This window comes from Mustela nigripes, chromosome 5 (assembly GCF_022355385.1).
Source record: "Mustela nigripes isolate SB6536 chromosome 5, MUSNIG.SB6536, whole genome shotgun sequence".
NCBI classification, from domain to species: domain Eukaryota; kingdom Metazoa; phylum Chordata; class Mammalia; order Carnivora; family Mustelidae; genus Mustela; species Mustela nigripes.
This window is the reverse complement of record NC_081561.1, coordinates 94,963,240-94,988,334: the sequence shown is the minus strand read 5'-3', so window position 1 is coordinate 94,988,334 and position 25,095 is coordinate 94,963,240. Positions and strand designations below refer to the sequence as shown.

Sequence of the window (25,095 nt, the reverse complement as noted above, 5' to 3'; positions counted from 1 at the left end):
AGATTCAGTATTGCACGCCTCCCACCAAACACTAAAAATGTAATGGCCAAAGTCTTGCAATAGCACGCAGGGCAGAATACCAAAGAAAGCTCACAGCAGGGTTTTGAGACAGCTGGATGTTAATCATGTACAAAACTCTTAAAAATTTAGGATCTGATTCATCATCTTAAAACACACACACTCTCTTTAGACATTTTGAAATTTTATGATGAGAGTCTAATCATCCAACCATTAAATTTCTGAGCAAAAAAATATTGCAAAAGGCAGGGGGAGGAAGAGTGTTGGAGAGTTTGCATCAGGCAATAACCAAGTTGGAGAAGCAGCCTGATATGCAGAATACTAACATATGCTCCAGCTCGTGCCTCCTTCTCCTGAATGCTGCACTCTACCATATCTAGAAGGTCCACCTTCCAAATGGGGGTGACTTGCTTGATCACACTCACTGATGACATACATTGCCAATGAGTCAGCTCCTTAATTTAGCTCCCTAGCAACTGGACAGGGGATTGTATCGCGTACTGCTGATGCACAGTTTAATGGCAAAATGGGGGAAAGGAAATTCTTTGGGGAACTCTCCCAAGGTTGGACTTCCAACTTTGAACCAAATACCTTAGCTGTAACAGCTGAACATTGAGCCAGAAAACTTCAGGGTTCAGGTTAAAAATCTGGACTTCTGGGTGCTATATCTAGAAATGCTCATCTATCATTGTCTAGCTATTATTAATGTCTACTGGATGTGAAAACAGGCTTAGAGGAGTAAGGAGCCCAAACCTACTCTTATTCAATTTTTTTTTTTTTAAAGATTGTATTTATTTATTTATTTGACAGACAGAGATCACAAGTAGGCAGAGAGGCAGGCAGGGGTTGGAGGGGGAAGCAGGATCCCCACCGAACAGAAAGCCGGATGCAGGGTTTGATCCCAGGACCCTGTATCATGACCTGAGCTGAAGGCAGAGGCTTTAACCCACTGAGCCACCCAGGCACACCTCTTACTAAATTTTTAAGTTTCAACAAGAGTTCAGTGAATCTTCAAAGGGCTATTTGAGGAGTTGAAGAGGCAGAAGAAAAGAAACTAACATTAAATTGAAAAATACTTAATTGCTAAGCTACAAGAAAAGCATTTGAGTGATCTTTTTAAAGACAAAGTCCCCAGGTTTAACTTTGGAGGTCATGGCTTTGATACAAAATCTTGCGAAGCCAGTGGCCATTTCCTTGACAACTTTTCTAGGTGTTCTTCCATTTCAATATTAAGGAAATGACATCCTAAAAATGTATTTCTTTTAATAAGGATAGTTCCCATTGAACCTGTCTTAAATGGAAAGAACACAAGGAAACTGGGTTCTTTGGGTAAATGTTTAAGTTAAAATGTGTGTTTAATTTGTGAGGAAGATTTTAGCATTTTAAACACATTCTAGGGTTCCTCCATGAAATCTGGCTAGATTTTGCAGAGCTCTGCTTCATTTTATGTTTATTGTCTCTTACCATTAAGCCTTTTTAGCTGTAATATATGCGGTTTCCACTGAATGATCTAGATCATAAGCTCTTCTTTGTTCCTTCTCTACCCTTACAAAAGAACTTGCAGTCTTCTTGGCCTTGACTGCCAGCAGCAACCTTGTCTAAGAAAAATAAATCAATAAGTAACTATCTCAATTAGAAGTTGTCTCCTTCTAAGCGGTTATTAAAGATTACCTAATACCATAACAAAACAAGAAAGAGCAATAAGTGGAACAATGAGATTGTGTCAAGAAGCAATCATATGCAGAAAAAAAAAAAAAAGCATGCGGACCCAAGATTAGAAGATAAATGTATACACAAATAAGTGCATTCAGTTCTGAGACACAGAGGAGGATGAGATTTAATTCTGACCCTACCGGTTTCCAGCTTTATGACTGTGGGCAAGTCATTTCACTTTCTTCCACTTGTGAAAAGGGGATGAAGACATTCACGTGCCTCTTTAAACATTTCTTATTGTAAAACTATTCCCATACACAAAATAGAGTAGTATAATGAACACCATACGCTCATCACTCAGAATCGACAACTTTGGAGATGTTAATACATTGGCTTCACTTATTTCTTCCTTCCTGAAGTATCGTAAAGCAAACTCCTAACATTGTATTTTTTTTTATCCCTGTATACTTTAGCACACCTTGATGAACAGTATGAACACTTTCTTATAGACTCACAAAAATTTAATAATTCCTTTGCAATTACAATGTATCAAAGCTATAATTCAAATATTTTTGCCTCAATATTTATTTTTTATAGTTAGGGGAAAAAAAAAAAGATGACCTATACTTGAGGTTTTAGGATACAGGCTGACAACCCAAATAGAATGGATGTTCACATTGATAAACCTGAGTAACCGTTACCTCGGGATGTTCCAAGAGTGAATATATATAAATCCTTCCAAAGAAAGATGCAAAGAAAACATTCACAAGCACATTTTCAACTCTTCTTAGTCAGAAAGGAGGCAGCTGTGAGGGAATGCAAGTCTTATGTTAGCCTCTACTATTCCTATAGGCCTCTGGCTAACAGAATCTGGAAGCGCCCCCACTTTGCTCAAGGAGCCCACAAAGATGAAGGTGAGTCATGGATAACTTCTCCGGGGTCCCCAGACAGAAACTCCATTCTCCGTGACCAGTGTGGGCCTGGCTTTGAACTATACAGGAAGCTTAGGGAGAGACAGGTCTTATTGAAAATGCCATTCACACTTATGAACATATACATTTGGCTATATGGAACAAAACTAATATCCTTATATTGAAAATACATGCATTTTCATAGACCCAAATACTAGATAATGTTCAGCATTTTTAAAATTAGAAGCTTCATTAATTGTGCTCTTGTATCCTGTTAATAATTCATATAACTACAGTATGATACTTAGAATGGTAACTACCTTCTAGTTAGCGATTCTGGCTTCCTGGCATGGATTCCAAGACTATAAAAATCCAAAAGAGGTTATTAACTGAGTAACTTTCATTTGCCAAGTACTTGCAATTTACAGCTTAAGTAATTAACTTTGTCTCATCTATCTTTACAACCAGAACACATAGCACCCTGCCTGCACGGAACTTGTCCAGGTCAACTGATGTTTCTGTATTTGTGCTAATCACACTATCCTACTGGGAAAAATCAGTCAGCATTTGGTGTGACACAAATTAATAAACATATTTCAACAAATTGGCCTATCAACTCATCAGATAAAATATGTACTGATATATTTGTTTTCTATCAAGATGCATATACAAGTAACACAAAATAAATTTAACAGCACTATCCCTGAATTCTAGAAGGTCACCATCTACAACAGAACATACTCAAGTTGACAGACTCAGGAAGAATAACTATGCACATAATTGAGTCCGTAATAGGGCTATAAAAATGTCTGGCATCAAAGACTGAAACACCCCACATTTATTTGCCCAAGGATGACTTGGCGTCACATGTGTCATGTTGTGCCCAAATTCGAGACCCCCCAAAGATGACCACCAGAGTCCAGAGTCAAAGCCGAACAGCAAGGGTCGTTTATTACGAGTTCGAACCCGGACCTCCGCGCACTCATTGCCAGTGATGCTAAGAGGTCCTGAGCTTAGGATCACAGCACTTTTTATACTCTATTTTGGGGAGGCGGGGACTTAGCATACATCATAGTATCTCGTAACAAATCACTACATACCGCGGGAAAATCAAACAGCAACTCTATAATATGACTGGTGCGCTACAGAGTGGGAAAAAGCTAAGAATAGATTATTGGTTAGATCAAAGGGCTGTCATTCTTTAAACTGCTTAGTTGGCGCTGCTAGGGTACGTGCCCCCTCAGGATTGGCCAGGGTCTCCCTGTCAAGCTGCAGGGAGCCAGATGGTTATTATCTCCCGTACCCAAAGCTGGGTGGGGAGTCCGGGGGCAGTCACTTTGTCACGTCCAATTCTGGGTGGGGGTTTCTCTGGCGCCAGATGGCTGTTATCTCTAGGCCCAGAGCCGGGTGGGGGTCTAGGAGCGGCCATTCTGCTAGGTTCGATTCTGGGCAGGGGTTGTGTGGTTACAGAGGGCCTCCAGAAAGTTTACTGGTAATTTTCCATCTCCTCATGGGTTAGCAAGTGAAGGTACAGAAGCAGAAATAGCGGTTAGGGTTAAATTTAGGCATCTCAGTCACAGCACAGTCACCTGGGCCCACGTGTCACAAAGTAGTGCCACACAGCCTAAGGTAAGCCCTGCTGGGCCCAGCTGAATTTTAAAGCAAGCTTGGGAGACAGGTGAACATCAACACCAGCACATATCAGACACTCACGTCTCACATTCCTAATCAAGTTTTTCAAAGCAGTTCCCTTTGGCTGTGATTCATAGAATGGATGAGGAAAATGTAATTATGCTACTTTAAAACAAAATCAAATTGCCAAAGTATAGGTCTAGGCAGAAAAATATCTCGATGTAATTCCTTTGAAGCCTTTGGTGAACAAATGGAAAAATTTCAGTAGTGTAGATAAATGGACTAATGCTCCTAACTGACATATAATAAGTAAGTTACATGTGCCATAACCATCCTATTTCTTATCAAGAGGCAATGCATTTTCAGAGAGTCATTTTTTAAAATAGCATCAAATGTGATTCTTTTCTTTGCTTTACATGATATTCCCCCCTCCCCCAAATATTTGGTGGAAAGAGAGAGAGGCAGTACATGAGCAAGCAGGTATAAATGGTAATGCTTTTCTCTGTGGTCCCCATTACCATTACTAAATGTAATTGAATGTATTAGCAGGTCTCTGTAGGAATGTGATATGCTAACACACTCTAATTTTCATTAGTTTCTCAAAACTGTCATGTGAGGAATTTAAAATATGTGCATGAAAGAAATTAATAATGGTTGGTACTGAACAAAAGTATTAAACTGGCTTAAGAAAGAAAAAAAGAAAAAGCAGAACTTGCCTATGAAAAGGAAAACACTTAAATCATGCACAGGAAAGCCTTCTGATGTCGGACCACCATTCATTTTTCTGAAACAGCTGCTCTGCTGAAGAGTGATAACAAAGAAGGCTTCAAGTCCCCATCATGGTGAACATCCTTTTTTTTTCCTCCCCCACTAGTGTAGATATAGGGGAGCTAAAAACACTGATGAGATTAAGGGTTTCTCTCTCTCTCTCTCTTTTTTTTCCCCAAAATGAAAAAATGTACAAAGCTGAGTGGTTTTCAGTTAGACTACATTTCTGTTTGAGAAGACAGTCAACAGAAAAATCAGTTCTGCTAAGACATTAATACCTGGGCACTGTGGGGAGTTTCAAGATGGCAGCCACCTTCTGGTCCTTCATCCCTTATATCTAACAAGCACATTAGGATTTAAGTATGCTTGCAGGCTGTGTTTCTTCCTTTCTTTCATTCCTTTTCTCAGATTTTATTTATTTGACAGAGAGTGAGAATGTGTGCACAAGCAAGGGAAATGGCAGGCAGAGGGAGAGGGAGAAGCAGACTCCTGGCTGAGCAGGGAGCCTGACATGGGGCCAGATCCCAGGACCCAGGGAACAGGACATGAGCTGAGGGCAGATGCTTAACTGACTGAGTCCCCCAGGTGCCCCTGGAGCATTTCATTCTATCACTGCAATGGCCCCAAGGGAGATAAGTAGGTATTATCCATTGAATAGATAGGAAAACTGTGGTTCAGAGACATAAAGTCATAACCTGCCCGTGATGACATAGTTTCAATTGGCATCTGAAATTAGTTTACTCTGTTACACGTAATATTTATGAAGAGCCCTTTACGTCCCCAACTCTTTGGCATTGAGCTGAATATAGAGGGGAACCCCTCACCCTTCCTGGACTCCCTCCCTTGTGGCTATGGGATTTCCCCTCTGTTTAAGATGAGGAGGGTCTGGCAGATGGAGCCCTGTTACCTGGAGTATCTTACTGGCCCCAGAAAATGATGGCTGTCCAGGCTTGGGCTGCTCTGTGCCAGATGAACAACTCTCCACAAGCTTCTAGTACCCACTTTCAACCTGATGCTCAATCACCTCTCTCTCTTTGCTGTCTCCATGTGGCTGGAAGATTACTGCCTGGGCTGAGTAATTCTAAGATGTATCCCTCTATTTATCCAAGACAGTGTTGTTGCTGTTGTTGGTGTGTGTGTGTGTGTGTGTGTGTGTGTGTGTGTGTGTGTGCATATTTTTCACTAAGTCTATTGTTTGGTCTGAATTATAAGTATATTTAAAATTGGGCGCCTGGGTGGCTCAGTGGGTTAAGCCGCTGCCTTCGGCTCAGGTCATGATCTCAGGGTCCTGGGATCGAGTCCCGCATCGGGCTCTCTGCTCAGCAGAGAGCCTGCTTCCTCCTCTCTCTCTCTCTGCCTACTTGTGATTTCTCTCTGTCAAATAAATAAATAAAATCTTTAAAAAAAAAAAAAAGTATATTTAAAATTAATCTGCTGACCATCTCCTAATGTGAGGTAGCAGCAGGAGACCATAGGTCCCAGAGGTTAGAGTTTAGCTCATACCATGAACAGTAAGATTTAACATTGAGTGGTGGTCGGCCAGATGACTGACCCTTTAGAAGGATTATTAAGTGTAAAAAAGTTAAATAACTTGAGAAGCTAGATCTTCACCCAGGTCTACCTGACCCCAGAGTCCAAACACTTAATCATTGGGCAGCAGCACCCCCAGCTATCTTGGCCACAGAAGTAAATAAAACTGATAAAAAGTGACAGACACAGGAATATCATGACAAGTTATCTTATTTTTGATAATCCAGGCCAGCTGAAAAAAAATGAAAATGAGGGGATTTTGTCATTTCATTCTTATGGTTTCATGCAAGTATCTTGACCACATGCTCGTAACAATGAATTACTCGGGAGAGACTCTGATTTCTCATTTTTGGTGGTGGATGTCTAATTTCTCAACTCTTGATAAGGCTTTCTTCTCTATTTGCTTCAATCATGACTGAAAACCTCCTGAAAAGGGACATTTCTTGGTGTTCGGAGAAGGCAAGTCCTCCTATATATTACATAAATTTTCTTGCATCCTCATAGCCCCTTGACCTTTCTAGATACACCAGTCATTCATGCTGTCCTCTTCTTGGAACTCCCAGAGCACAGATATAGCCACCTGCTGGGCACCTTGCCAGATTTCATCCTTCCTCCTAATAATATATGAACATATCATTTTTCCTGACTAAACACCAAACTTAGGACACCAAAGACTTTACTCAATGCATCTCTGTATGCCCAGCACCTACTACAGTGGCCAATACATGGTAGACAATCAAATTACTCTTGAATTAATTACTTAGTGAAAGCCCACACAGATTCTACTGTAATAATATCGTCAAAAATAAGTTTGTATCACAAAGGACCCCAACCCAGTGGCTTGCAAGGTCAAACATTTATTCTTGTGCTCATAGATTTGCACAGTTGAGCAGATCTGAGTGGGCTTCAAGGTTGCATATCAGCTGGGCTTGGCCCCAGGCAGGTTGGCTCTGGCCTGCTCCATATGTATTCATTCTAGGTCCCAGACTGAAGGGACAGTGTCTATGCGGCCATCCTCTTTTTGTGGGAGATCATCAGTGCATGAAAGGCAAGTCAAAGAGTGCTAGCACATTTTAAGGCCTCTACTTGCTTTACATCTCTTAATATTCCACTGACTAAAGCCAGTCACATCAACCCAAATTAATGAGGTGAGAAGCACATGCCACCCACATGGAGAGCAGCTGGGGTGGGGGTAGAGGGGGTCCGTGAGTTTATTTGCTAATAATCTAAACCACCACAACTATAAAATCATCTTAAAGTCAAAATGGACTGAATATAGAGGGGAACTGAAGCAGAATTAAGACTAAATGTTTGGGAGCTGCAATTAGAAATGACTTTACAAGAATATGAGGATATCAGAGAAGATCAATCCTAGTTCAAATTCCAACCTCATACCCTACTTTTCTCATACGTAACACTGAGGATATGAATAGGTCCTACCGCATAAAATGGTTAGGAAGACTAATAAAATAATCCATGTAAATTGCTTTGGAATTTGTGTCATGAATATCATAAAAGACCCATTTTGGTCCATTTTAACATGTATTCGGTAAATGTCCAGGCGATGATGATGGTAGTGGTGGTGGCAGTAGGATGAGAAGGAGGAGGATGGTGATAAGCCACCAAAAAATTTCAGTTACTCACCAATGAACTGGTTTTCAATATACACTGAAACAATTTCAGGATATTATACAAAGCAACCAAACATAACTATGTACATGGTTGGCTCTGCCAAAATTCTCAATGTAATACATGGTGAGTACTATAAAATTTTGGCTCCTAAAATGGTTCTGTGTATCTCTGGGTATATCCATTTGCTACTCCCACTCTATCTCTGAGCCTTCTTCTTTCCAAGGTCCTCTGCATCCCACTGTGGGGTTTAGCTCTTCTCCGTTATTTTATCCTTTTCTATTTCATACTCATTCAACTTACTATGCCAAACCAGCTCTCTCACTTTCCCTTTCATATCTTCCCTAAATAAGCTCCCCTCTGGCTAAGCTAAAAAGATGCCAAGCTTTTTTCTTTTTTTCTACATTTACATCTATTTAGCATCAATTCAATTATAACATATTTGTATTATGTTGTAGGAGACCTAAGTCTAATAAGGAAAGAAATCCATCTCCTTAAAATACATTTAATCCTAGGTTAAACGTCTGACTCTTGATTTGGGCTCAGATTGAGATTCTTTTTCTTTCTCTCTCCCTCTCCCTGTCTCTCCCTCCAAAAAAAAAAAATAAAATAAAGACAAAAAACAAAAACAAAACTTATAATCCAACAGATGAGATAAAACTTCAATGCCTCCAGAAAATGAAAGAATAGAAAGGAGATATACCCATGCAATGGAGTAGTATTCAGCTATACAAAGGAATGAAATACTGATTCAAGCTACAACATGGATAGCCCTTGATAACATTATGCCCAATGAAGGAAACCCATCATAAATACCATATATTGATCTAAAAGACCATATGTATGATTCCCTTTACAGTAAATGTCCAGAATAGGCAAATCTTAAAAAGGGAGACAGTAAATTACTAGTTGCCAAGTGCTAGCAGGGATGGAAGTTGGAGAGAAATGGCGGGGGCGGGGGTGACTGCTAAGGGATACAGGGTTTATTTAAGAGATGATGAAAATGTGTTAAAATAGATTGTGGTGGTGGTTACATAATTCTGAACATACTAAAAATCACTGAACTGTATACTTTGTGATTTGTAAGGTATGGAGTACAACTCAAACTATTTTCTTTTTTTTAAGATTTTATTTATTTATTTGACAGAGAGAACACAAGCAGGTAGAGAGGCAGGCAGAGAGAGAGAGGAGGAAGCAGGCTCCCTGCCGAGCAGAGAGCCCGATGCGGGACTCGATCCCAGGACCCTGAGATCATGACCTGAGCTGAAGGCAGAGGATTAACCCACTGAGCCACCTAGGCACCCCTCAAACTGTTTTCTTAAAGAGGAAAATGGATGCAGTTTTTTGCACATAAAAAAAGTGAATTCATGAAAGGAGGAATTAGCAGATCTTGTTGTAATGTTATAAAAACTCATTATCTGAAATTTTTAATTATATTTGAATTGCCAGATCAAGTTCAGTGCTTTGCAAAGAGGCAGTGTGTGTTGGCCCTCAGAGGAAATCATTTCCACACCAATACCAGTACTTTCCTTTACTTGGAAAAAGAGCAGTTGTCAGCCTTTGGGGGTATAGGCTTCTTTCCTAAGGCTATCTCCACAAAATGCCAGATTGCACTGTGCAAGTAGAAGATGTCTCCAGTCATTCCCACTCCATTCAGCAACCAGCAAAGCTAATAATGTCGCTGGATATTTTGCTCCCAGTGACAGAGAATAAGAAACTGCAGGCCTCAGGTCAGGAAACCTTACAGAGTAGTGACAGCAGAAGGTGCCCAGCTGGAATTTCTCATCTTTTCAAAACCAAGTAACATGTAACCCTGCTGAAAGTTTATCTATAATAATTACTACAATTTTAAAGTAAGCAATTGGATAATTTGCCTCAAAAATGCTATATTTGGTACATTTTTGAAGAAACCTCATGAATCCTTAGGTGTTGAATGACATGGTCTCTTATTTTTTTTAAGATTATTTATTTAGAGAGAGAGAAAGAGAGTGAAAGAGCATGAGTGGGGGGAGGGGCAAAGGGAAAGGAAGAGAATCTCAAGCTGACTCCGTGCTGAGCATGAAGCCCATCTTGGAGTCTGTCCACCACCCCAAGATGACCCCGGCTGAAGCCAAGAGTCTGATGCTCACCAACAGAGCCACCCGGGGACCCCAAGATAGTCGCTTTCAAAAGAGCATCCAGAAAACAGGCATGCCGGTCCTTCTGTGACTTCATTCAACTTCCCCTTTCATCCAAGGGTCCTGTGTTTTTATTCTTTTCCTTCCACAGTACCTGTGGCATAGAAAGTACTTACTGGTACTTCCTTCTTAATAGAGAAGGAAGGAGGAGGAATGCGAAGATAGTGGGAGAGAAAGAATGTGAAAAGGAAGGAGAAGAACTTATGAGAACTGTAGGACACTTTAATTAGTATTAAACACACTATTAAAATTTTAAATCATGATGCTCAAATAGGGGAACTAATCTAATACCTGCCATAGCATCAATTTGTAAAGAATATTATTTCCAGGTCTATTCTTTTTAAAAGCACATTAGCCATTTACACACACTTGCGAATTTTATTACTGAGTACTAGGTTGGAAGTGAACAAACAGCCCAAGAAAGAGTGTTGTCACCGGACACTCATCGAGCTTGTGGTCTGAATCCTCCTGACCCTTGGATGCCTCTTGTGTAAGGAGTAGGTGAAAAACCGGGCAGTTTGGTCTTATGAAAACCCAAGGATCATGACTCATTAAAAACTCTTCAGTGGGGCGCCTGGGTGGCTCAGTGGGTTAAAGTCTTTGCCTTGGGCTCAGGTCACGATCCCAGGGTCCTGGGATCAAGCCCTGCTTCAGGCTGTCTTCTCAGCAGGGAGCCTGCTTCCCTTCCTCTCTCTCTGCCTGCCTCTCTGCCTACTTGTGATCCCTGTCTGTCAAATAAATAATAAATAATCTTTAAAAAAACAAAAAAACAAAAAAACCCTCTTCAGTGGATAGAAGTTTGACTTCAGCTATTTCAGAGCACATCACCGCTGATGGTTAAAATGGAGAAGTGGCCCAGGGAGGAGATTCTTGACGCACCCCCACGAGACGAAACTGTGTAGTTAGAAACAGGGATAACAATCCATACACCAAGTAAAAGTGGATAACTCTGTGACCCAGCACAAGTGACTAGTGTTTTTACCATAATGCATATTATAGCTCGTGCTGGCTCTGACCATCCAAAAATGTGAGATCATATGTTGCCCTGTCCTAGATATCCTTTTACTTCTCTTTCTTACTATCCACTTTAAAACCAACTGGCACCCTCAAGCCTTTTTCATACTTGATGCTAAATTATATCCTCTGTCTTATACATATATGACTGGTTTGAATAACCTAAATGCAAGGCTTTTCATCTATTCCCATTAAATTTCATCCTATTGGACTTCCTTGTCATTCTACCCCTTGGAGACCCAATTAGAGACTGATTTTGCCTTCCATCACATTAATATTTTCCCTAGTTTCATATTCAGGAATATGATCAGCACCACTATCTTTATCTTCACCTAAGAAATTTAGAAAATGAAAAACATGAGAAACAGAAGAGGAAGCTCTGACATTCCACTGAAGAATGCATTCTAGAATGCCCATCAATAGAATAAGGAGCCCTCAATAGAATAAGGAGCCCTGTTGAGGACGGCCATTCAATCAATTAATGAACCCAAACAACGATGTTATCAAATGAGTCAGTGGTTTTCCACCTCTTCTCCAAAGAGTTGTGAGTTTTAGGGGCTGCAGTGGTAAAGAACAGAGCAAAGAGAGGGTGTTCTCCCCTTTCCCTAAGCTAACTCTTTTCCTCTTTCTCCTTCTTTCTTGCATAGTGCTTTTCTCATGATCTTCTGTTAAAAAAAAAAAAAATTCTGTGTTCACATGAACCTTTGAAAACTGGTGATTGAGACCAAAATTCTCTATTTCCTACAAATACAACATGAGAGCCTATGACAAACATCTTTTGAAATTCGGTGAGATTGTACTGACCTTCCCTTACCAGCACTCCTGTAATCCTACCAGAAGATCAAAATATCTTAGCAAAACCATGTTGGCTCCTAGTCCTCCCCTGCTTTTTAAATTTTTTTAATTCTCAAAATATGTTTTTCTTAAGAAATTATACTGGGATGGAATGAGTACTAAGTTTATTATTTTTGAAAATTAAGGCCACACTTAACAATTGACAGAATTTTAGAAATTGTCATTCCCCGCCCCCCCACAAATCCTTACAAATGATCAATTTTGGTCCATGAATAGGATTTACATTTGTTCTGTGTATTAGATTGTAATTCATACTAAGGGGTGAGAGTCATTTAAGGAAGCCAAAACCTGTCTAAATTTCTACTTGGGACCTTATTCTCCCTTACCTAAAGCTTATGAGTAGATTCAAAAAACTTCGTCAACATCCAGGAAACAAACAATAAGCAAATCTATCAGCAATATCTACCGTCCTTAATAATAATATTTTCCTTCATAAAGAACTCCATGTTTTCTCAGATTAAAGATATTTTTTTCTAGGCTTCTCATTTAGTATTCAGTAACTATTTTGAACAAAATCCTAGGCTTTAGGCTAGGGTGGCCACAATTATTAACCCTTCTGTACTTATCAAAGATACAGAACAATGACTTAGTGCCAGGAGACATCTGTACAGAAAAAAAAAAAATGTAAAATAGATGAATGTGAATAGTGTCTTTAAAACTCTAGTAAAATTTCATTTTTGCCAGTAGCTTGCTTTCATTTGAGCCAAATTTCATTTAGGTACAAGGCTGGCAATACTTTAGGCTATCATCCAAATATAAAGAAATTTTCACTCAGATTTACTAGATAGCACTGCAAATTCTAGACTGGGCATCATAAAGAGCACAGGAAAAGGGAAGGATAATTATGTAAAGCCAACATTTGAATGCATTGTGTGTGGCTGGCAGCCTTCTCCTGACTCACATTAATATTCACATCGGGCACTGTTTAATGATGCCATTCAGAATGGGGATATGGAGCAGGAAGAGGTATAGAGGCAATCAAAAAATAATTTATTGCAATAAAAATATTCCTCCTTTTGAAGCATCATTTAAAAAAGAGGCACTTTTTTTTTCCCATCCCTAATTTTACTAAATAGATTCTCTTCCCTGTCAAAACCCCAAGGATTCTTTATGAGAAATATAAATTGGTATAATAAAAAATTCCTACATAAAATGTATATGGCTCAGGTGCCATAATACACAGATCCTTTCAAATCATCAAACTGTGTTAAACATAAGCAAGAGCCTCTGGTCGGTCAGGAGGTGCATTTCTAAATATCATTACCCAGTTTATCCAGGTAACTTTGGAAAGCTCAAAGAAAATACTTCTGCTATCTTTTATACTCCAAGTCGGTCTAATATTGATATTCAAATTAAAATTACATCCAGGAATGAGAAGTCTTCAGATTATTTCCAACACTGAATTTCAAGTGTTAAAGTCTCTCTTCGTAGGTAAATATTTCCCGATAGTTCCAAAGCCATTGCTTTTGTGCCATTAGTAAAGGGATGGAGACCCATATATAACCTTTACCAGAAACCCAGAAGAAAGAGAAGAGAAAGACAAATAGAATTACAATAAAACAACAGCAACACCGACTCACATTTTTTAGCACAAATTATGTACCAAGCCCTCTGCTAAGTGTTTCAAAGGCATGATTTTTTTTAATTCCCCAAAAGCACCTTATGAGGTACATACTATTATTATTTCCATTCTAAAAATCTGGAAACTATGAAAGGACAATTTTCCAAGGTTATATAGCTTATCTAAAATGCATAAAAGTAACACTAATTACAAAAGCTAAATCTATATTAGAGTAAGTAATAAGGAGGTAGAACAATTATGAATGAAAATATAGATCAGAAGATCTCTAGTAACTCTTGGCTGACTAGAAAATACTTCCTAGAATAAAAAAATGGAAGCAATTGATGTTTTTAGGCTGGATAGCACCTCTATCAATAGGAAGGTATTTGATTGCAAGTAACAAAACAATTGCAGTGGCTACAGTAAACATGGGTCGAATTTTCTTAAATGCAGCAAGGCATCTTGAGATAGTTGCTTGCTGGTATTGGTTCAATGTTTAGGCCAGTGACACTGCAGTACTCTTGGCCATCTCCTTATGGTAACAAGAGAGCTGCTGCAAATCCAGCCATCACATCAGTCAAAGAAGTGAAATAGGTGCTGTCAAATATGTCAAAAAAGCAAAAGATTTCCCCAAACCACTACCTTTTTCCCAATTAGAAGACTTTCAGCTCTTCTAGGTCAGAACTAAGTCACAGGGCTACTTTTAATTGCAAAATAAGCTAGGAAATACAAATAAGATTGTGGTAACTGGTTTGACCATTTGTGACCATCTGGAACTAAGCACTCTGCTGCCTGGAACTGAAATAGGGTTCCATGAGCAAGTTGGGACTGGATTTGGAGTTCATTTGGTTGGCCATGGTTCCTCAGGGATCTGCAAACTTTTTCAGTAAAGAACCAAAGAGTAAACATTTCAGACTTTGAAGGCCACATATAATCTTTGCCACTTATTCATCTTTTGTTTTGTTTTGTTTTGTTTTAATAACCTTTAAAAAAATTCTTAGCTCCTGATTGATCTAAAAATCAGCTGTGAGCAGAGCTGTAGTTTGCCAGAGGTTCAGGATAAGACTTCAGATACCAAGGAATCTAAGTAGCTAAGGCCACTCTGAGCCTTAACATTTCCGTCTAATCTGTAGTTTTATTTTCTCAGAAGAATTAAGAATGGGAGTTCAGAAAACCAGATTCCTAGTCTAATAAATAATAAATAAATGTGTCAATTAATAACCGAGGCAAGTCATTTCAGTAACTCCCCTATTCAATTTAGTTCTTTCAGCCAGACTGAATTCTACAGAGTGAAAGAAAGGTCACTTTGCTGAGCCACAAGCCCCTTCCAGCTCTAATACTGAGTGATTTGAACATCAGGAAAACATAAACCAGGAAAACAACAGCATTTCTCACAATGACGAAAAGCCTAAACAGTGGGCACACTGCATCCCTGTTAACCACAGAATATGAGTGAATGAGCCTACAGTCCCAGGTCTCCTTTGGCCTCCTGAGCCTTTGGCAGGCAAGGGATAGTCACCGACAGTCACATGGACCTCCCCAGCCCCCACCTAAAACCCTTGCCAGCGGAACAACTGGTCTAGAAAGAAGTTACCCACTTCTCTTCGTCTCTGTACACAATCTCCACTCTAACTGTCCTCCAACAACACCCTGCCTCCTCCCCACAATGACTAAATGCACAGCTGGAGGAGAACTGCCCTAAACACTCAGTTTTTAATTTAAAAACAACAAAAACCAAAAAAAAAAGAAAAAAACCTAATTAAAGAAATCAAGCTCTTCTTGAACTCTTTCCATAATCTTCCTCTGTTTGCTTTAACATGAAAATAATGTTTTTAATTACTTCACATTAAGCAAAACTGATGCTCCAGGAGTATGAGCTGTGGTTCCCGTGTCCTGTGTTCCTGGGGAACCCCCACAGGTCCTGGGGGTTGGGGCAGCATGCGTGGTCTGGCCAGGACCCGTGGCTAGGCCTGCTGGCCAAGCTTCACTTTTAGGCTCCTTATGAACTTCACTGGAGGGGTTTAGATTTTCTCCCTTTGATTTTAGAATTACAGAAATTTGGAATGTAAAATAAATGTACCCAGGAAATAAATACAATAAAAAACAAATGCATGTGGCCTTGTTTAAATTTCAATCTAATTGAAACATCTTAACTGGCATCCACCATTTGCCAATTCTTCATTTCTCTAATGCATTCAATCTTATTTAAATGTAATGGCCCTTTGAGATCTTAAGTTTTCAGATGCACTAGGCATAGCACAGTTAGAGTAATGATGAGCGAAAGCTTATTTTTTCACAATATACTCGTTTTGAGGAAGAACTGTTGCAAGCAGCTGCTGAGTTCTATTATTTTCTTCAATGAAAATGTTCTAACAGGAAAATAGATCATGGAAATAGCAAAGATAATCTCAGATTACTCCATTTTCCCTATTCTACCTCTTACAAGGCTAATTTAATATTTACTACAGTTCAATAGCATAGCATAGGTCCTCAGATATAAATGTACAATTTTTGTGTCAAAGTCCTTCCGCATGCAAATGATTTTTGACATTTGTCCTATGTGGCTAACTATTCATTAATCCTATTGTGTGTGAGGACTTACTGAAAATAATAGCTAAATAAGCAATAAGAGTAGTAGGCATGTTCTGAGGAGTCTATGCAGTTCTTCGGGACCCCTCTTGATTTCCCCCTGCCCTTCTCCCCACACCCACACATACACAGCTGCCATGATTGTAAGCCATAATCTCACAATCCTGGGAAGCTCAACAAACCGGGGCAGACCATCCATCCAAAAATGTGAGATTGTGACCAAGTGACTCTCTTCATTTTGGGTTGGTCTCTCAAACAAGAAATGTTGCTGGGTCACCTTCCTGCCATATGGCCTATGAAGTGAGGAAAGCCAGCCTACACCAGGAGGAGAGACAGAAAAACACTCCAGGTGTCTTTAACAATTAACAATTTAACAATTTAGAGTTTAGCAGTTCTAGATCTTTCCCTAGGACTCTTTATCTCCAGCGTCTCTCCCCGTTTTTAACCCAAGAAGTAAAGATAAGTACATAAGAACCTCACTCACGTTGTATTACTCTGATACATAAACTTTCACCGACTACCCAGATTCCAGAATAAAATTCAAACTCAGTAGCCAGGCATATAAGACCTTGTGTGACAGCTTTCTGATCCATCTTTTCAGCCTTATTGCCAAAGGGCTGGCCCCAATACACACACATCCACAAATACATACAAACACAGAAATATACATGGTTCCTTCTTCCAACCGTGTCTCCCCTTGAATACCCACCCCCAAACACAGACAATCTCAGCGTCCAAATCCAACCCTCTTTTTTTTTTTTTTTTCAAATCAAAACCTCTTTAAGAAAGTGTACTCACCATCTTCACATAAGGACACACATGGGAAACGATGCTATTTGCATGGCCTGCGAGGTGAACAGAGCTGCTGGTGACCTCTGGCTGGCCACATCCTCCAGCTGACTGATTGCTAAGGGATAGTGGCTTCGTTCAGCAGCCTCCTATCCTCAACACACTCGTAAGGGAGTCCCGCTGCAGGAACACAGTCTCCTTCATGGAGTCTCTCTGGGTCCGACTGGAAGGATCTTATGGCTCTTACAATGCTTAATACTTCTGCCTTGAAGCTAAGTTAATTATGCCTGTGTCTCATTTCCCCCATACTGTGAATTCCTTGCAGGTGAAATTCCTGCCCAAGCTCTGCCCATAATTGCTGCATAGCAAATGCTGTGAACTGTGACCTTCGTTCTGAGAGCAGAGCTAAGTGGAGATGTGGTCAAAGTTGGCCGTGAAGGTGTGCTCCAGGGGTAGGGCCCAGGCTGGAATTTGTGGGCATTACAGGCAAGAGAAGGGCCATTAAAGGCACAGAGAAGGAAAGGAACAAGTGAACTATGCAGGATAGTGTTCTGAGTTGCTGAAGTTGAAGAAGGAAGGAATGAAATCCACAGGGCTGCCTGGCAAAGAGGAAGACCAGGGTCCTCGTTCTTTTTTTTTTTTTTTTTTTTTTTTTAAGATCCTTGCTCTTTGTGGTAAGGATTATACGTGGTTCTAAGTACGAAACACCAAGATTCCTCTGATTTTGATTACATACCTTATACTTCATATAGACTCCATAACAACTCAAATGGTACCGATGTATCCCTAGACCATTAACCAGCAAAGAACGCAGCTGAAGCTTCCCTCAGCCTACTCAGACTCGATGAGAACTTCTGTAATAGATCCAACCGGGCACACAGTTGCAAGGGTTCGTGACATCCTAAGGACCTGGGTGTCAGTCATTTAGGGGTAATCACCACTAGAAGGCACCTTCCATTGCCAGGCAGCCTAGCTCCGCTGAAGGAGGCAGGCCTCTCTAGACACTGGATCATAATGTCTGTTCCAAACACTTCTGAGACCACCTCTACCTCCTGATGCTGCCGACAGGTTTCTCCCAGCTGTTGGCTGTATTTCTCAAGAACTTCGAAAAGGGCAATTCTTCTCACTCTTAGAAATCACAGTTAAGCATAAATGGTACAAATTCCCCCTCCAATGCATTTCTTTAGAGACAAGTGAAGGATCTCTTCTTGTATTAATTTGTGACTTTAGGAGTAGCAAGGAACATCTTAACTATTTCCTTAGGAGTAACACATCTGTCACGTGTAGAGGTCAGGAAAGTTTCTCTCCAGATCAAAGTGTGGGCTTCTTTCTGTCAGGATATCCGAACTAAATAACCAATGCAATTCCTTCTTTAGCTTGGCCAAATTCAGTATAAACTCAGTGTTCTACTTAAGTACTTCATTTCAAGTACATGGTGTTTTTCTATGTTTTTTTTCACTTTAGAGTTTTTATTTCCTATTTCTTTTGAATAAGGATGGAGACAATATTATTTCTGAATGGTTTAAAAGCCTTTCTCACATTTTATTGTGTTTTTTTGGGGGGGTGGAATTGGGGTTTTTTTGTTTGTTTGTTTGTTTTGCTAGGAGTTTCAACTTCCTAGGTAGAAACACTCTCCCCAAAAGATGAAGTGACTTAAAAACATCAGTGAACCATCCAAATGTACCAAAGGAACACAATCCTACAAAGACATGAATCCCATAGGTAGACATGTATTGTTCAAAGGACCTAGTGAAAAATGCAATGTTCCCAAGAACAAGCTTGGATGTTCTCTTTAAATATCCTTTCTGTACTCAGGAGACGCCCTACACTGGCCGAGTGGGTAATTGGTTCCGAGCTTCTGCAGAACCTAAAGATGACTAGATCATGGGCTTCTATTGAGGAATGAGCGTTAGTGCTTTGTCTCCTCACAGCTGGCTGTTTAGGGTGGACTGTTTCCCCAAGTCTCTGACCTCACCTTGCGCTGTGTGTTCAGTTCCTGATAACTTGCTTTACATTGACTTCTGATATCTTAACCGAAACTCTCGTAGGTCGAGCTTGCTTCCCAGCCGGCTTCCCAGTCTATGCCCCAAGCTCCAGTTAATCCCACCCCCCTCCCATCATCTTGGAATCTGTCCCACCTCCCACCACACTGAAGTGCTACCAAGGGTCCCTCCACAGGGCTGCCCCAGCACCCAGCCATTTGTCCACCTTCAGGCTTAACAGAGGCCAGAGTCTCTGATCTCTGTTCTCATTCCCCCTTCAACTAGACTTTGAAGTCATTGCATTTCTGCTCTATCTTACCGATCTATGTGCTCCTGACGTCCAGCCGTGCCCAGCACATTCAGAGCGCTCAGATGCCTCTGTTATATCCATCTTCTTACCCATAAAACGAGATTTTAGGGCTACTGTAAGGATTAAAGCAGTTAAAACATAAAAAGAGAGTTCTGGCCTATTCTAAGCATTTAATAAAATTTAACCATTATCAGGCCCTCGCTACATGTTTGTTGAGTAAAAGACTAAATAAATATGGATATAATGACAAAATCAATATTCAAAGTTGAATGATTCATGTGCCTAGTAAGTTTTGTCTTTTAAATACTCTCTCACTGAACTCACGTCATCAAACCTGGGTGGTGGGTGAGGGGTCACGGGTACCGTATTGTTATACAATGGGCACATGCCCACCACAGGACTGGAACGCCCCCGGAAGTGTGGACCGGATGGAAGGCAGGGGCCAAATCCCCTTTCTCTCAGCCCTGTGCTCTTTCTTAGAATCCAGGCCCGTGTGACCAGTTTAACATGTGACACAACGGAGAAAGTGACCCCCATAAGCTAATGTAACCCAGCATTTGTTTCCGGCATCTGCCAGAGCAATTTCAATTAGCTTCCAGAATAGACACGGCCATGTAGCTGATGTGGCAATTTCCATTTAAAGCACTACGGAGCAATTTCATTTCATAAAGCTATCCCTGCAGCTTAGATTCAAGAGGATGCCACATTTGCGCAGAGGAAAATGACATAATTGTGTTCTAAGTTGAGTTGATAAGCCACAAACCAATTGCAAAGGCCAATGAATCAGAAAAGTTGCTTTTCCCAGGCATCTCTGCAGTCCCGTGGGGCCTGGTGGCACGGCGACCGGGACAGAGCACTCAACTTTCCCAAGAGATCCTGCTCTTCCTGAACTCCTATTTCCCACGTGCTCCTCAAGACACCCCATTAATTCTTCTTAATACTCCTTCAAGTTTCCACAAGCCTGTGCAAATCTCCCATCCTGAGGATCGCATCTTTTTGCAACAGGTATAAGATTCACCTAGAGAAGGACTATCAGAAAACAGAGAGATCCACACATAGAAAAGAGCCTCAACCAGGCAGGTCCCAATAGTTCAAATCCACAGGCCAGTCACTTTTATCCCCTAATTTCAACCTGCTCTGTCCAACTGGTATGTATTTCCTAAGACCGAGAACAAGGGGGAAAGGATCTGAACTAAAGATCACTCCCTCTCTTCTTCTTGTGAAATTACCACCTAGCAAGTGAACAGAACTATGTAAAGGTGCTACCACCTAACAGAAGGATCACAGTGACCAGAGAATCCCTAGGAGAGGAGGGAGGAGGAGGAAAGCATTAACTGAGCAACTATTATACGCCAGACCTTGGGCTTTCAGTGTCCGATCATTCACTCTTCTCACGGCTACACATAGAAGCAGATGAGACTAGATAGGCTTCTACAGATGAGGGTACTGAGCCCCAGAAAGGTTCTGCAAAAGCCTGAGGCCATCCAGCCTCCTAGTTTGTAGTGTCTGAACTTAACTCCACCTTGTGACCAACTTCCTGGGCGCCCTGCAGCATTTTCTCTTAACAACATAAAAGCCAAGATGAAAGTCCTGACCTCTGGTCCAGAATAGGAAAGTTACTGTAAAGAAACTGTTGATGTCTTTTGGTATATTTCAAACGGTAGTTAACATAATTTACTTACTCAAACAATACTCATGCATGCATTCTGGCTCACAAAAAAAATATGAATCGTTTCAGCCAATATTTTCATATCACTCAGTTAAGGAAGGTATGTTTATATGAACACTCACTTCAAGCATATTTCAAAGATCTAAACATTTATTTTGCTAGTAGAGTATGCACAGCAAATTCTTCAGCTATTTCTTGAGGGCTTTTAGAAACAAGTTCGTAGTCATGAATAAAATAGTGGGTACTTTTCCCCTCAAATAAATAAAATCTCAGTTTTTCTTAATTTTACTCATTTTTAATATAAATAAAAATCAATGCTTTTTCCCATCATAGAAAACAGATGCCAAAAAGACACAAAACAAGCGGTACCTGTGATCTATTTTTAAGTTAATACATATTTAAAGGTACACATTTATTAAATCTCATCTTAAAATCAAACCTATAATGTATTCACATGGTGTTAATAGAGCCTAATTTTAAATTTCAACAAGCTTTAAAAAAACAGAAATATAAATTGTAAAATCACGGTTAGTGTCTAGGAGGCTTTGTTTGCCTGTGTTGGTATTTTAAATATACTGTTCTGCATGTATACTTTCTTCTGCTTAGCTTTTTACTTTTTAAAATATATATAGCTTTTATTTATCTATTTGAGAGAGAGCAGGAATTGGGGGGAGGAGCAAAGGGAGAGAGAGGGAGAAATTCCCAAGCAGACTCACCACTGAGCACGGAGCCTGATTGGGGGGAGGGGCAGGGCTCAATCCCAGGACACTGAGATCAAGACCCGAGTCCAAATCAAGAGTCAGCCGCTTAGCTGACTGAGACACCCAAGCATCCAAGCTTTTTTTCCCCCCAATTGCAGTATGTTTTTTATAATCAGGAGTGTGCACCTTGATGAATCTTGACTTGGGTACACTTCATTTACTCACTCTCCAAACTGGCACAGAGCAAACACACAATTCTAGAAAATTCTCTTGTGCCCCTTCCCACATAAAACTATCTTCTAATCCTAGGTGATCACTTGCCAGCTTCTAAAACCATACATTCTTATTTACTTCCTCTTTGTCTCCCTAGAAACAGGGTTATAAGAATGTCTCCTGCTCCTCCTGTCTGGCTTCTTGAACTCAGCACGATGTTGCTTTAATTCTTCTGCATTGTTGCCTGAATCAATAGTTTCTTATTTGATCTGCATATCGTTTTACAGGCTGTCTTGTTAGTCTCAGACGCCCCCCATTTGCTTGGCCAACCCTCCCATCCCAGTGGAGCTCGGTCAGCGCCATCTTCTCCAACTCCCGTTTCTTGATCTTCCCAGCAGTCCCTCTCCTGTTCATGGTTTCCTTCAAGCATTTCCCAGTCTGCTTCCTTTGGCATGGTGCCCCCATTCCACAGAGCGATTGCCAGAAGAAGGAAAGGAGACAAGATGGGCCGTCACTCAGTGGATGAGTGTAAATGGGTATAGCCCGGAATGGCCGATTGAGAAAAATGTTTATTTGGCAAAGAGCTGTTCTCAAGATGTTCTTTCCCTTTTTCCTCTTCTGCCACCTCTTTTCCTCTGCTATCTCCATCCTTCTCCCTCCTCCTCTAGCTCTTCTTCTTCCCGCTTCCTTATTCCTTCCAGCTCCCTCACTGTTTCTCTTAATCTCCTTCTCCTTGCTTTCTGGACCTTGTATGTTCAGTTGTTCTATTCTTATGTAAATTAATCGGTGTAAAACACATTTAATGGAGTATCAGGCTACTGAGTTCCCATAAATTTAATTATCCTTCTGCCAAGACAATGGCTAATGGGGTTCTTGAATAGGGAATCAGGAAGAGAAGATCAGTGACTCAAGTGTGTCAGTCCAAGAGGGCTGTTAGGTGTCAGGAATAATTGCTGTTGGGAAACAAGGTAAGTGCCCAAGGGCTTGAACCAGGAGTGATACTGTTCTCCCCACATATGCCTTATAAGAAGGCATATAGGAAAATTGGAGCTCAGTAAGGAACGAAAGCTGTAGATTCACAGAACAGAAACCATTAACTAGACATCCTCTCTGTGCACTTCCTGGCCACTTTAGGGCATGCAGGGAGATGGGGAGAAGATTACAGGGCATAATGAACTTTCAAGAAAAGCTGAGACTTTAAACGCAATGTCTTCGGAAAAGAGGAAAGAGCACTGGGTCCTGTCACTGGCTCAGCCCTATAGCACTTAGCCCATTGTCCAGCCAGCTAAACCAATACTACCCTTGCTTTGTGAGAGTTTGAACTTGGGACAAATGGTGATAGATATGCAATTGGTGGTGGGAGTAAAAACCAAAAGGTAGACATATGAAAACGGGATCAGAGGTACCTGTTGTGCTGAGGCTATGGGAAGACAGAAGTTCCAGCTGTCTCAGGGCCTGATGGTAAGTATCTCTTCCCCAGGTGACGTTTTCAGCTCCATGGGGCTCAACTGTCTGACTCTTCCCAGAGCTCTAGGTGACCCAGGTGAGTTTCCTGCCATAAGTCCTTATAATAAGACTGTACTACTTCAGGTGACTTCTGGGAGTCTAATAAATTAACTGAAGATTTCAACCAGCAGGCAAGCTGAGAACTATCTGGCTCAATTCCAAATCTTCAGAGTTGTCCAAAGCACCCTTCCTATTTTGCATTACAGAAAACCCCACGGGAGGTCACAACAGTTGCCCTGCCCTCACCCTGGTTATTTCTGACCAGCTTCCACTCTAATCCATTCTCTCCCTCTTCTCTCACTTCCCATCCAGGAGAATGTATCCAGCCCCTCCCAGAGCTAGGCTTGCCTTCTTACAAAGAACTCTGGCTTTTATTGACCACCACTTGCTCTTCCTAACTCAGTCCCTCTCCAGTGGGTCACCCATCTCAGACCGTCCTTCTGGCCCCAACCCAAAACCCTGGTCCAACCTGCAACAGTGAGGGAAACGAAGGCCAAACCCTCAGTGGGACCACTGGTTCAAGAACATTGGTCAATCTTTTAAGACGGAGGCTGACCCTGATTCCCTAAGAGAGTATGTACAGGTCTGATCGAAAGGACTAGCAGGTGATTTGAATTTCATAGCTATTCTGATATTCTTTGACATGTCCAGCAAGTGTCTTACTCATAGTAAACTACTGGTAATGATACAAATTTCAATTCCACGCTTGAATACGATTTTGCAGGAAATATATTACACAACAGATGGTGGTGGGGAGAGAGGCGGCTAGGAATCATATCCCTGGAGGTCTGCTTACACACAACATTGCCCGGCCCGCCAACTGCTCCCAGGAGTGTAGTCACTGCACCAAAGCCAGTCATGTCTTGAATAAAGTCTCTGTTTAAAGGGGACATTTTTCTCCTCTTTTTACTCCAATGAGGTAACTCAGAATAATAAAAGTTGAGATGGGGCTAAATGCTTCAGGTAAATTATCCATTTCCTTCCTTTCCCTGTGTGTTTATCAGCCAGCCCAAATATTTTTCACATATAAATGGAAATGGAAATCCGGAACACGTGCTATGTAAAATGTGTAACAAGAGGTATGTGCCCAGCATGGAAAGTATCTCATAAGTGAGAAAATTATGTTCACCGTTTACAGAGCACAGCAGACAACATAACGTGGGATCTTCATGCTTTGTTGATGGCTTGTTTCCCAACTGTTTAATGAAAGTGACAAAAGCCACGAGGTGTGTGGACTTGAACTGGACTGTTAGGAAAATCAAGCCCAGGTGCACAAAAGAAAATAAATGTTTTATATGAGGTAAATATTTCCTCTAATCTTCTAAATATATTCTCCTTTTAGCAAACCTGATAGATATGTAAAGTCTTTTAAAGACTGTATTGATTTTCTAGGGCTGCCATAACAAAGTAACACAAACTGAGTGGCCTGAGATTTATTGTCTCACAGTTAAGGAGGCTAGAAGTCAAGATCGAGGTGTTGACATCATAGGTTCCTTCTGCAAACTGTGAGGGAGGGATCTGTTTCTGGCCTCTCTCCTTGGCTTGTAGATGGCCATCTTCATGTTCATGCAACATTCCCCCGAATGTG

The 25,095-nt window shown here is 40.8% G+C and overlaps 1 long non-coding RNA gene across 2 annotated transcripts in view; it reads right to left on the bottom strand.

The window, feature by feature from the left end:
* Nucleotides 1-17,539, bottom strand: part of LOC132017411 (uncharacterized) — a 400,345-nt gene extending 382,806 nt beyond the window's left edge. For both annotated transcript variants that reach the window (XR_009404263.1, XR_009404264.1), the window contains exon 1: nt 17,136-17,539. This is a non-coding gene — a long non-coding RNA (uncharacterized LOC132017411). The remainder of the gene's footprint in view (nt 1-17,135) is intronic.
* Nucleotides 17,540-25,095: the final 7,556 nt, after the last annotated feature.